This window comes from Polypterus senegalus, chromosome 12, assembly GCF_016835505.1.
Source record: "Polypterus senegalus isolate Bchr_013 chromosome 12, ASM1683550v1, whole genome shotgun sequence".
NCBI lineage: Eukaryota > Metazoa > Chordata > Cladistia > Polypteriformes > Polypteridae > Polypterus > Polypterus senegalus.
In genome coordinates, this window is record NC_053165.1 from 139,151,867 (window position 1) to 139,165,042 (window position 13,176).

The 13,176-nt window shown below is 39.7% G+C and overlaps 1 long non-coding RNA gene across 2 annotated transcripts; it reads left to right on the forward strand.

Annotated features, from left to right (window-relative positions):
- The first annotated feature begins 882 nt into the window (after nucleotides 1-882).
- On the forward strand, nucleotides 883-9,192 carry LOC120541703. Of its 2 annotated transcripts, none has more exons than XR_005636063.1 (3): nucleotides 883-1,037; nucleotides 3,127-3,309; nucleotides 8,153-9,192. It is a non-coding gene; the product is annotated as an uncharacterized LOC120541703 (long non-coding RNA). The 2 variants fall into 2 exon arrangements; XR_005636064.1 differs by lacking the exon at nucleotides 8,153-9,192 and adding an exon at nucleotides 3,413-3,742.
- The last annotated feature ends 3,984 nt before the right edge of the window (nucleotides 9,193-13,176 follow it).

Below are 13,176 nucleotides of genomic sequence, written 5' to 3' on the forward strand. Positions count from 1 at the left end.
GTATTTGAATTACATATTTAATCTAGCTGCTTGTCAAAATATGATTTTTGAATTTTTACTTTACATTTATTTATTTTAAAGGCAGGGTTCAGGCATAAGCTATATACAGTATATCATTTTAAAACATTACAACTTTCAATGTCACACAACAACCATATTGTCTTGCTGCATCTGAGTATGTAGTAATTAATGCATAATTTTATTGACGAATGAAAGTAATGACTTACCAGTAATTGACAACACTTGAAGATTTTGAAACAATTTCAGGTGAAGACTTCACTGAGCTTGGCCTTAAACTGATCTGTTCTACAGGTGGAAAATTTTCATCTTTTTCTGTCAGGCTCATTTTAAAACACAATGTCTCTTATTTAATCAACTGAAGCAAACTCTTAAGCCAGACTAGAATCTTGTCAGATTTAAAAGGCATTGACATGTGTCAAATGAAAAGCAAATTAATTTGAAAACAAAATTATTTAGTTATAAAACTTTGTAAGTAACGCTTGCTTCAGTTCATTTATTGCAACTGATTAGTTCTAGGTACTATCTGATATGAAATGACACATGAAATCTCTAACAAATGATGAACCTACATCTCAGAAGAATAAAGCAACAAAGAGTAAAAGGTTTTGCTGTTGCTTTTAAGAGCTCTTATTTAATTTTTTTTCAGCGCCATATTTGAACATTTAACTTACAAGTATTTTTAGAAAGCATATGTACCATTTGTAGCGGATGCCACATGTGCTATTATTCTGTAGGCGGTTGCTGCCTCTTTGGGTGCATTACAGGGGAAAAAAGGATGCTGTAAATACACCTTTAAGGGGGAGGTCATAACTCGGACAGGGCGGTTGGTGTTGAAAACTTAAAAGCCGGAAAAGAAGAGGGGAAAGGGAGACATCTTGTGGCACAAGGTAGCGCCAAGAAATGGATCTGCTGGAACAAGTTCTTTTTCTTTTTGGGAGACTCAGCGACACAAGGGAGACGCGTCTCTGAAGACGGACTCTTTTTTCTTTGATTTCGCTGACGAATATCTTGGACCGGTAGGACTAAACTTTATTGTTATCGGCTCGACAGCCGGCGTATTCCGTTAGGGTTTCTCTTTGCCCTGAACAATAAGGACAGTAAACCCATTTGGACAGTCTGGGTTTTCTTATTTACGAACACCACGTGTTTAAACCAGAGAGAAGGGTTTTGATTGTTAGGTATTTATTTGTTTGTTTGTTTTTCTTTATATATGTAAAATAATATATTTGTTCTTTAGCTTCTTCTTTATTTGGCGTCATGGCTTGTGGTTAATGCTAGGCTGGGACAGGTGGTGGGGGTCAATAAAAGGACGAGCGTTGGTCACGTTGCCCGATAGATATTGAACTGCTTTACACTAGCAGTTTTCTAATCGTGCCTTAACTCGGGGTTTAGTTGTTTGCCCCGGGGATAGCGGTACACATTAATGGAATGATCGTGAATGTAAGCTAAATATTTAAGTTACAATATTATGAACACGCACAGCTTGTCTCTTTGCAGGTCACACTACCTCAGTCCCTTGGTTCATGGCCTCATATTAAACAAAGAAGTACCCAGATAGCAACACTAACAATGTGTTTATTTTAAAATATGTTCTTATGTGTCAAAACATTTTAAATATACAGTATATTTTTATATTCTTTACGTAAATTAATGCAAATCATTTTAATAGATCTTAATCAGTTCTATACATTTCACAATATAAACAACTCCATTTACTGTGGAACTGTTATTTTATACATTGTATTTTATAGTGCATTGTAGCCCTGTTAAAGAACCTTTTAAAGACGCACTATGTTCTTCTTAAAATCGAACCCAAAGCTAGATTTGTGGCTGTTTCGGTTCACCAGCAGGATGTGACTTTGTAAGGCTATTTTGTTTTACACTCCCATCATGTGACATCCTGTTTTAAGCATTATTGTCTGCGTTTACTCTAAAGAACTAGAACCCAGTGTTAAATAAACACATTCCGGCAGTTGATAAATGTGTTTCCTGTCAATTAAAGGCTTAGTTTTAACTTTGAAGTCGATTACAGAAGCTGAGCCTTCCTAGACGTTTTTAACATTAGAATTACCAGAGCCTACGAAAAAACTCGTAATTCCGTCCCACCTTAAATCGCTTCTTAAAATCGTTCACAGCTCTCCACCAGCGTCTTTTGTCATCTAAATGTGCTGATAAAAATCAGGCTGCAAGCAGCCGGCTATTCCATCCCCCCACCGACTTAGAACGTGCACAAACTTCTCCCAGCTCATGCCTTGATTGATTATCTAGGAGTGAAGTGGAGTTTTAGAGTGGAAAGAATAGATCATTATTTGGAATACATGCATTTCACGTGTGTTCCATTTCTACAGTAATCCGTGTAAACACATTTTTAAAACAGAAACGTTTTTCATATTGTAGTAGTAAATGACAAGATGTAAGCATAAACTATATAATGTATGAAGCCTGAAGTCCAAATATCAAACACTTCCACAAAAGGTACACATATAATAGAACAAGTATGCTTTTATTCAAAAATATAACTGCAGAAAAAAGCCACCTTATGGATAAGTGCTGTGACATTTAAAACGTGTCTATTGCTATTTTGCAGAATCTAGAACTACCTACGAAATATCGGAGATGATGCTTTGCCTTTATTTTGATGCCAGTCTTTCCTGAATTTAAGGGAACCTGAACATACGTATCTGACTGTTTTAATGCACATGCAGGAGGAGTCCATTTTGTGCTGTTTGGCATTGTTCAGTCGTCACATACTGTACTGTGTAAGAGTTAATGGATGCGTTCACTCTAAAGATCATGAACCCAGAGGTAAATGAACCCTTCCCTGGTCTTCACCAACGTGTCACCTCTTAAGTAAGTGCAGTCCATTACAAAAAAAGTAAGTGAAGTCCATTACAAAAGCTGTGCCTTCGTGTACGTTTTTAAGTGAGAAATGCTGTTTGACTTGAAACGATTGTCTCCATTGCTATTTTATGGAGGCTGGAAGTACCCACGAAACACCGGCGATTACAAGTTAGGTTTTGTTTCGAGTCCAGTTGTGACATCATTCATCTTAAGTGTTATGTATTGTTAGACTTGAAACTCACGTCTCAATTTTTTTTTTTGCAGATATTAAAAGTCTCTACTATGAAACACCAGGGATGACATGTCTGATTGCATTTTGAATCCAGTCATTCCTCTATTGAAGGCAACCTAAAGAAATGTGTCTGGCTGTTAAATTACACCAGCAGGAGGAGACCATTTAGAATTATGTGGCTTTGGGGTGTCGTCACATGCTGCCTTGTTTAACAGGTAATGGTTTTGTTTCCTCTAAAGGCATTAAGCCCAGAAGTAAATGAACCCTTTTCTGGTGTTGACCCGCATATCTTCTCTGAAATCAATACCTCTTTTTTAGCTGTGCAGAAGATATCAGAAACAAATTGATGCTAGACATGTTTATATTACAGCCATACTTAAAGTGGAGCCTCACATACAACTTCATGCTGAAATGGACAATGAATAAACAGATTCAGATGATGATTGGATTGTTTATATATTTGTGTCCATTTTTATATATTTATAATTAGACTTCATGCCTATAAGAGTGTGCAATTTAATCACAATTCTGTATTATGTTGTCATTTTTAATCATGCTGATTTGTGTGAAGTTGTCCATTTTTTTTTGTTTCTTATGTCCCATCTTGATCTTTGTTCATGAATTAAACTTATTATTGTTTCTACTGTAACCCAGCCACATGGGATGCACAGACCAGTTTGTTTCTTCGTGTTGGTCCCAAACCCGGAATAAATGGGGGTGGTGGGGGGTTATTTACATCAGCAAGGGCATCCGATGTAAAATTTTGCCAGATCAATATGCGGCCAGCAATACAGATTTCCATATCTGATTGTTCAAGGCCCGGGTTAACTATGGCCACTAAAATTACTGTTATAGGGTGCTGGCCGAAATTGGGCTACTGTTTGCTGAAGAAAAATGGGAATATATTTCTGGAGGCCAGAGAAGCAGAGGACGGTAAAGGGAGTGGAACTGAGGATTGAAACTTTGAATGTTGGCAGTATGACTGGTAAGGGGAGAGAGTTAGTTGATGTGAAGGAAGGTTGATATTTTGCACATGCAAGATACTAAATGGAAGTGGAGTAAGGCCAGGTGGATCGGAGGTGAATTCAAATTGTTCTATCATGATGTGGATGGAAGGAGAAATGTGTTACGAGTTATTCTGAAGGAACAGTATGTCAAGAGTGTTTTGTAGATGAAAAGAGCGTCAGACAGAGTGATGATTATGAAGATGTAAATTGGAGTTGTTATGATGTATGTTGTTAATTCATATGCCCCACAGGTTGGGTGTGCGATTGATGAGAAAGAAGATTTCTGGAGTGGGTTGGATGAAGTGATGGACAGTGTACTCAAGGGACAGAGAGTGGTGATTGGAGTGGAGTTCAGTGGACATGTTGGTGAAGGGAACAGAGGGGATGTGGAGGTGATGGGTAGGTATGGTATCAAGGAGAAAAATGAAGAAGATCAGGTGATGGTGGATTTTGCAAAAAGGATGACATGGCTGTGGTTAATACATACCGTGTTTCCCCGAAAATAAGACAGGGTCTTATATTAATTTTTGCTCCAAAAGATGCACTAGGGCTTATTTTCGGGGGATATCTTATATTTATTCATACAACAATATACATTTATCCAAATACAGTCATGTCATCTTCCCCTGGAATATCGGCATAACTCTTCACAATCGAACCCTGAATTTCAGCCTGAATTTCTTGCTACTCCAGCCGCTTTTAGGATCCTTCAGGGTCAAGGTGTGCGCTTCGATGTTTGATGAATGGTTCAATGTGGTGAAGCAAAATGCCGACATACAAATGCATTCGTGGTGCTTTGATATTCAAGTGTTGCATATTCCCCAAACTAATGACACAATACATTTTAAAAGTCTCACATACCACCTTCTGCGCCATTTTTTTTTTTTTTTTTATTTTTTTATTTTTGCACCTTTACAATACCATTAGAATGTACGGAGGCATATTTGAGCCACAGAAAAAAAAAAAACAAGAACTCAATGAAAATGTCTATTTTGTGATTAAAGTGGAAATTTCGGCTTTAACCTCAAAATGTCCACTTTAACCTCACAGTTTACTTTATCATTAAAGCAGACCGTCGTAAACATCATCTTAAACCTGACCCAGTTGTTGACAGCAGTGGAAGCAGCATCGCCACACAAAACACATTAAATGTAAAATATTCCAGCTCTCTGCACATTTAGAATTCTTAAATTTATACTTGATATCACTTTCATGATGAAATGCATTAAAAATAGGTATGAATAGGTAATAAATAGGTATTTATTTTACAAATAAATCATTAACTTTGTTTAAATAATGAATACTGCTAATAGTTATACATATGGGGTGGCACTGTGGCGGAGCGGTAGAGCTTCTGTCTCACAGGGAGTCCTGTCCCTTGTGATCCCTGCCTGGAGTTTGCATGTTTTTCTGGAGTGTTTCAACAGTGTGGTCAGTTTTTCATCCAAAGACATGAAGGTCTGGGGACTTGGTGAAGCTACAATGACGCCAGTGTATATGTGTGCTTGTGTTCACCTTGCAATGAGCTGATGCCCCGTCCAAAGATTTTGTTTCTGCCTTGCACCAATGCTGCTGGAATGGGCGCATCCCCGAATTGATGGATGTAATCATTAATCATCCTTTTCAGAGATATTGTGGCAAGGTGTCGTTGGAATTTAATGGATGTTTCAGGCACATGCGTCGCATCGCGTGAAGTATAAACCTGGCCTTAGGCACCTTACTTTCAGCTGATGAACTTGACTAGAGCTTATTTTTGAGGTATGGCTTATATTACAGAGCACCCTGAAAATCATGCTAGGGCTTATTTTTGGAGTAGGTCCTATTTTCAGGGAAACACTGTATTTTAAGAATAGGGAGAAACATAGGGTGAAGTACAAGAGTGGAGGAAGATGCACACAGGTAGATTATATCCTATGCAGGAGGGTCAATCTGAACGAGACTGAAGACTGCAAAGTGGTGGCAGAGGAAAGTGTAGTTAGGCAGCATATTATGGTGGTCTGTAGGATAACGTTGAAGATCAAGAAGAGGAGGAGAGTGAGGGCAGAGCCAAGGATCAAATAGTGGAAGTTGAAAAAGGAACACTGCAACTTTGAGTTGAGCGAATAGAAAGTACAGTAGAGTATACAGAGGAAGAGGTTGGCAAAGAAGAAGTGGGATAATCAGAGAGATGAAGAAAGTAGCTGATGATGTGGCTGATGAATGAAGAGAATGAGAGAAGGTTGGATGATGTGGTGATAGTCAATCAAGAAATGCAATGCATTAGCAATTGTAATAACATGTTTTAATGTTAGATTAATGTTAGATGCGATTACTTGTGATGAATTACATACATTTATGCAACTAATTAGTTAATGTTTTAATTGACTATATATACACTCACCTAAAGGATTATTAGGAACACCTGTTCAATTTCTCATTAATGCAATTATCTAATCAACCAATCACATGGCAGTTGCTTCAATGCATTTAGGGGTGTGGTCCTGGTCAAGACAATCTCCTGAACTCCAAACTGAATGTCAGAATGGGAAAGAAAGGGGATTTAAGCAATTTTGAGTGTGGCATGGTTGTTGGTGCCAGACGGGCTGGTCTAAGTATTTCACAATCTGCTCAGTTACTGGGATTTTCACACACAACCATTTCTAGGGTTTACAAAGAATGGTGTGAAAAGGGATAAACATCCAGTATGCAGCAGTCCTGTGGGCAAAAAGGCCTTGTTGATGCTAGAGGTCAGAGGAGAATGGGCCAACTGATTCAAGCTGATAGAAGAGCAACTTTGACTGAAATAACCACTCGTTACAACTGAGGTCTGCAGCAAAGCATTTGTGAAGCCACAACGCGCACAACCTTGAGGCGGATGGGCTACAACAGCAGAAGACCCCACCGGGTACCACACATCTCCACTACAAATAGGAAAAAGAGGCTACAATTTGCACAAGCTCACCAAAATTGGACAGTTGAAGACTGGAAAAATGTTGCCTGTTCTGATGAGTCTCGATTTCTGTTGAGACATTCAAATGGTAGAGTCAGAATTTGGCATAAACAGAATGAGAACGTGGATCCATCATGCCTTGTTACCACTGTGCAGGCTGGTGGTGGTGGTTTAATGGTGTGGGGGATGTTTTCTTGGCACACTTTAGGCCCCTTAGTGCCAATTAGGCATCGTTTAAATGCCACGGGCTACCTGAGCATTGTTTCTGACCATGTCCATCCCTTCATGACCACCATGTGCCCATCCTCTAATGGCTACTTCCAGCAGGATAATGCACCATGTCACAAAGCTTGAATCATTTCAAATTGGTTTCTTGAACATGACAATGAGTTCACTGTACTAAAATGTCCCCACAGTCACCAGATCTCAACCCGATAGAGCATCTTTGGGATGTGGTGGAACGGGAGCTCCGTGCCCTGGATGTGCATCTCACAAATCTCCATCAACTGCAAGATGCTATCCTATCAATATGGGCCAACATTTCTAAAGAATGCTTTCAGCAGCTTGTTGAATCAATGCCACGTAGAATTAAGGCAGTTCTGAAGGCGAAAGGGCGTCAAACACCGTATTAGTATGGTGTTCCTAATAATCCTTTAGGTGAGTATATGTATATGTATATGTATATGTATGTATGTATGTGTGTGTATATATGTATATGTATATGTATGTATGTGTGTGTATATATGTATATGTATATGTATATATATATATATATATATATATATTCATTCACATGCATATGGGAGGAATCTAAAGGGCTCAAATGGTTGTAATTAAATGTCAGGGTGCGGCAGTGAGCAATGGTCCTTCCTTGCTTTCCTCTGCAGATCAGCTAAAGGAAATCCTGTCCGAGTCTAAGGACGTCACTTCCAGTTCCACCTTCACTGACATTACTTCCACTTCCACTAGTTCTCCTATAACCGCCATTTTCAACACTATTACTCTGTTCTGTTTTGGACTCCAGTCTGTAAAGACTGTTTTTTTTTTTACTCAACCTACTTGTTGTAGCCATGCTGGCTAACCCAAACTTCATTCTGTTTCTTCTGCTCTTCATTTCCACAGTTGGCATATTCAGCAGGATTTGCTCCAAAGATGAGCCAGGAGCAGGACCTCAACACAATTCTGGTTAATATAGCCTCAAAGCTCCTGACCCTGAAACTCCAGGTGTGGGAGAATAATGAATGCAGCACACAGAATCCGAGTCGCGAGTACAAGCATGTGTCACTGTCCAATAAGGTATGGGCTCTGTCCCTCCAGAGTAATGACAATATTGAATCTTATTTGTTAATATTTGAACATACAGCCAACAGGAATCACTGGAAGTGTGCGGAATGGGCTAACATAATAGCGCCGTTCCTAAAGAGGGATGCACAGAAGACTTACTATGACCTCTTGGAGGAGACAGTCACCATTTATGATGCTCTGAAGAATGAGATCCTCAGCAGGTATGGTGTTTTCCTGGACCAGCAGGCAAGGATTTGTCGTGAATGGCGATTTGACCCAGAGAAGCCAACACGCTCACAGGACTTTAATTTGTGAATCAAGGCAGAACACTAGCTACGTACGGCCAGTCGTAAATGACTTGTGACAAGTCCTTGAGCAAATTTCTTTTGATCTCCTAATAAATGTCCTTCCCGAATTAACTTGCCCAGCCGGTCTTGCAGCAGTCTGTTATAAAATATAGAGGGTTCCATCTTTACCACAGAACATCACTGGGCAGCTATCTGAGAGAGCAGAATGGTCTAAACGCCACCTCAACTCAGTGAGCCCATAGAATGTAGCTGGATGAAGGGAAAAGGGCTTTATGCACTTGGTAACCCTCTTTCTCTTCCCTGCACAGGAGTGGTACTAGTTAATGTGCATAAGGTGACAGCTTTAATAGATTCCGCCATTAACATTTACATTTTTGCTTGCTGTTTTGTGTTACAGCAACAGTGGTTGGATTGTAAGACCAGTCTGACCTGTATCTACCATGAAATCTGATGGTACAGGTCAGTGGCGGTTCTACATTAAATTGCTCCCCGGGCGAGACTCCCTCCCGGCGCCGAAAAAAAAATAACATGACAAAACTACACATTTTGTACACACCACACGTTTTATTGTAGTAATTCCGTCATTCCGTAACAGACCAATTTTTGCAAAAAATAAATAAATAAATAAACTGCTCATAACTTAATTATACTCTGTACAAACCAATATTATTTAAGAAAAAATATTTTAAATTATTAAGAATAATATACAAATAAATATAGAATAAATCACACTAAAGAAAATTACATTATTTCACTGCAGAAGAGAAAACACAAACTGAAACTAAAATCTGACATTTCTGGCCTTTCTAGATGCAAAGTCAATAATGGCATCATTTGAGCTATGCTCCCCTACTGAATGATTAATGCTTATGACAGCAAGGCCAGTGAGCCGTTCCTGAGACATGGTTGACCTCAGGTATGTCTTGATTAACTTCAGTTTGGAAAAGCTCCTCTCTGCTTGAGCCACAGTCACTGGCAGGGTAAGTGAAATCCTGAGAGCAGTCCAAAAGTTGGGGTAGATCTCAGATAGATCCTTATCGTGCATGAAAGTGATAAGCTCAAGGAGGCTCATGGTTTTTGATGGCAGGTGAGGGAAGTTCTTGATTTCCTGCAAAAGCTCTCTACTGTCCAAATCAGAATGCCCTTCGAAGTGCAGTGTGGTACCTAGTGCATTGCACTGCTCTGCCAGCTCCTCATCTGCAAGACTAGGGAAATTTGTCAAAACCCCAAATTTGTTTTCCACATTTTCCAATGTGGTCAATCTCTCCGCGATGGCTGACAGGGCTGCATCAAGAACAACACTGAAGAATCCAATCTCCAACTTCCTAAGGGCATCACTGAAAGGCTCATCATGTGATTCATATGAGAAGTGGCGCTTTGTGGACCTCAAGCCTTTTTTGTTTCAAAACAGCTTCCACATTCATTAGTAGGTGGCTCATCCTGACAAGTGGCAGAGGATGCTCCAAAATATTTTAGAAGTGCCCCTAAAACAGGACACAGTTGAAATTGACATCAAAAGACTGTTGGCTACAATATTACTCTTAAAAATTGCAAATTTAAATAAACATGCCCTAACATGTATACAATATAATCTAATCTAAGGGAGGAACAATTAGCTCCTTGGTTAATTTACTGCCTCAAATTATATGCTTTGTCACATAACAGAGTTATAGCAAATGGAAAATGTTTGTCTTTTACACTATCTACACATATGTAAATTACAATGGCTATTTACAGTAGCCAACACAAACAATGGAAATAAATAATAACTGTACTTGCAACAGTTTTGTTGCAAAGCATAATTTTGTGGTTAAATTTAATTAGATCTCGTGTTGTATACACTGCTGAAAAAACAATAGAACCCTGCCCAAAAATAACAGAAAATGTAATGGATTTAATGGTTATAATGGGAATTGTATTGGTTTTAATGGTAAGTATAACAGTGTCTGCTGGTATATGATGGATTCTATGGGTGGGATGGTAAATCCTATTGGAAAAGTGCCCGTTTCTCCTCATCATCTTTTCTTTTATTCCTAAATTGGGCACCTGACAGCTTTGGCCTTTTTCTCTCCATCGCTGTGTTTACTAAGTAATCGGCAATCAACAGATTTCCCATCATCCCCCAACGCTGTCACTCACGACCAGAAGTCAAGACTAAACCAATTCACCTCCACATCATAATCGTTTTTTATTACCTATTTTTATTAGCCATTTCACACAATTAAATAAATAAAAATGTGCCAATTATTGGTCTGTGTTTAAAATATTTTGAATGAAATGTGCGTTATTTGTAAGAAAGTCAGGTGTCACTGACATAGTTTAGCCCCCCTCCTTGTCCGCTTCATTTGGGAGAGGTCAGAGGTGAACTGTACTCTGCGCCTCCTCCCTCCCAACCCCCCACCGGCCCTCATCCCCTCTCCTGTCCGCTCGCTCAGCTTCTGTGCGGCTCCTTCAGCAGCAGGGGCGGCGCAGGTATCATAGATAATAGAAAACCGCTTAGCGGCACAGATGATTTTTTTTTCCTCCAAGTTCGTGTGCCGCCCCCCACGTGTCAAGAAAAAATGACGCCCCGGGCGGCTGCCCCGTTCGCCCATGCCTAAAACCGCCACTGGTACAGGTTTCATCAAACATGAGGGCTCACTAAAAACACTCACAGTAGCAGTCCTCCGGAATTCTCCATATCCAGTGATACTGTGGCGAGACTTGTCTGACATTAAAAGTGGTTTTACACAACCTACTCCTAAGAATGTTTTGGGCCTAGTAACAGATGGGAATATTTCATCACTAGCTGCCTCCATGCCATGTTTACAGCCGGCCTTGAGAAGTCATGTGGCCATTCAGTGTGATGTGGTGACTCCTTGAACATCACAAGACAAGTCTCAGGATGCTTTATCCTGGCCAGAGGAGTAGGTGCCGATTGCAGCAAGCATAGGGAACAGAACCATCACAGGGTAGGATGGGGGACCTAAAAGGATTTTTTTTTTAAATCTGTTAAAGTACCCCATTAGGATATAGGACCCGCTTTACAGCACATGATACACTCACCCTCGTCATTAAATAGAAAAGAAATCACCCATTCAAGATCTCATAAAAAAAAAAATAAATCAACAATAACACGTGACAAGGTGTGACAACGCTTTTGTCAAAACCCTGAATGGATCTGTTAAAAGAAGATGGTCCTGGGGAATCCGCGTGAAGTGACTCCCCCTGCCGGCCAGCCCAGAAGGCATCATTTAAAAGATCCGAATTCAGCCGACTGTCAACCGCGTGAAGTCTTTAAGCGGGTTTAGCTCGGGTATGCTGGCATAGGGGTTAAGACTTTGCCAGTCCACGACCCCGACAATGAGCTGGACCTGGAATGGAGCTCGAGTCGAAGGGGGTCCGAAACAATGATGGTAAGCATTGCTCTCTCATTTATTTGCAGCGTCAACAGACAGATTGGTTCTTAAAAGTGTTGCAGCTCCAGTGTAACGGGGGTTCAAGGAGCAGCTCTGCACCAGACCACCATCCAGGGAGCGGTGGGCTCAAATTTCTCCTCTTATTCCTAATCAGAAAGAAATGCTGCTTTGCGTCCGACATTGGAAGAAAGAAATAACAGACACCAATTGCTTACTTTTAGTAATAATAATAATAATAATAATAATAATAATAATAAAGTAAAATGACTATTTTGCATTTCTAAAGGGAAGACAAATGCGAACAATTACACAAATGTAATAATAATAATACATTTTATTTATAGAGTGCCTTTCTCATTCTCAGAGTGCTTTAATCAAATAAACAACAGGAAATATATAAAATGGGATACAAAATAGCATCTTCATAAAAGACTAAATAAACTTAAATATAACTTGAGAAACACAAAGATGAACAATAGATTAAAAACAGAAGCGCCATGCAGGCTACTGTTCTTCAATGAGCTCATTCTTATTGACTTCACCATTAAAGTCAGCGAGCTAAATTATTCATATTTACTGAACTCTTCAGGACACGCACAAGACACAATTGGCTCCTTACTTGCAGCACAGGCAGTTGAATTCACTCGCTGGAGGTCCCACCGTATTAGTGGGGGATTTAAGCTCATACAACCACAGTGGTGGATGGAATATCAAACTGGGATTCTGTAAGCACAACACCACAAAGGGCGTATTATTATTTGACTGACACCTTTATCCAAGGCGACTATTTGAAAACTCCTTTAAAAAGCAAAACGCTAGGATTTGAAAAATGTTTACCTCAGTCAGCTGTTGCTATTCGGTTTACATTAACAGATAGTAACGAGCGAATTTCGTCCCCGCGTCGCCTCCGGTGTTCACATCACATGTGAGACGGTGAGGTTACCAAAGGATGGACGGATAGCTCAGGAAGTTAAGCGCTCTTTCCGAAAAGTAAGCCACGGGTTCAATCCCCCATTGCACCCATCATGTAGGATTTACTTATAATTATTTCTTTTTGCCAGTTTACATACAGTGTAGTTTTGAATAAAAGTGCACTTGTTTTGTTTGCGAAATGAAGTGTCTGCGTGCACTTTTCGTGGCATTACACGTGTATTTT